This window comes from Sinocyclocheilus rhinocerous, unplaced genomic scaffold (genome assembly GCF_001515625.1).
Source record: "Sinocyclocheilus rhinocerous isolate Xijiao unplaced genomic scaffold, SAMN03320098_v1.1 scaffold2012, whole genome shotgun sequence".
Lineage (NCBI taxonomy): Eukaryota > Metazoa > Chordata > Actinopteri > Cypriniformes > Cyprinidae > Sinocyclocheilus > Sinocyclocheilus rhinocerous.
In genome coordinates this window covers 72,391-73,193 of record NW_015650320.1, presented here as the reverse complement: position 1 = coordinate 73,193, position 803 = coordinate 72,391, and the positions used below count along the sequence as shown (strand labels likewise).

Below are 803 nucleotides of genomic sequence, written 5' to 3'. Positions count from 1 at the left end.
ACTCTCTCTCACACACACCCACACTCACACTCTCTCACACACACACACACTCTCTCTCTCACACACACTATCTCACACACACACAACCTTTGTACTATTTGTCTTTTTTTTCCTAGATTAGAGAATAAATAAGAGAATAGATAAGAGAAATATAGATGTTTTTCATTTCTCTACCTTAATAATTTAGTAATTCGTAATGTAGTGTCTTGGAACAGGAAATGAAGAATGAAAGCAGCATTCCTGTGAATGAGCAATGCACATTTTGTGAATAATACAGTTAGAAATGCTGTTTGATCAGATGCTAATGAGAGTCAACTGAGCTTTCAGACTGAGAGACAATGTTAGTATGTTTGAAACATAAAGCTCATGTAACTACAGAGGAACTAGCAGTGATTTCCCCAAACAGCCAATTTACCATTAGGTTCAGAGTTTAGTTTGCAAAGGTTAAAACCCAAAAATGAAAATCATATCGTCATTTACTCACTCTCATGTTGTTTCAGACCTGTATGAGTTTGTTTCTTCTGCTGAGCACAAAAGATGATGTTTTGATGAATGTGTGTAACCAAAGAGCTGACCGCAGCCATTGACGTCCAGTGTTTTTTCATGCTATGGTAGTCATATACTATGGCTATACCTGCAACTGTTTGCTTACACGCTTTCATCAAAACTACATGTTTTGTGTTCACCAGAAGAAAGAAATTCATAACAGGCCTGAAACAACATTAGAGTGAGTAAATGACGGTATGATTTTCCTTTTCAGGTGAACTGTCCCTTCAGTAAAACTGACACACCGTAGCGCAGAT

General features: G+C 37.2%; 1 long non-coding RNA gene across 1 annotated transcript in view; it reads left to right on the top strand.

Moving 5' to 3' along the window:
* The window catches only part of LOC107711613 (uncharacterized), a 4,482-nt gene that overhangs the window by 1,576 nt on the left and 2,103 nt on the right, over window positions 1-803 (top strand). The gene's annotated exons all lie outside the window — the stretch shown is intronic.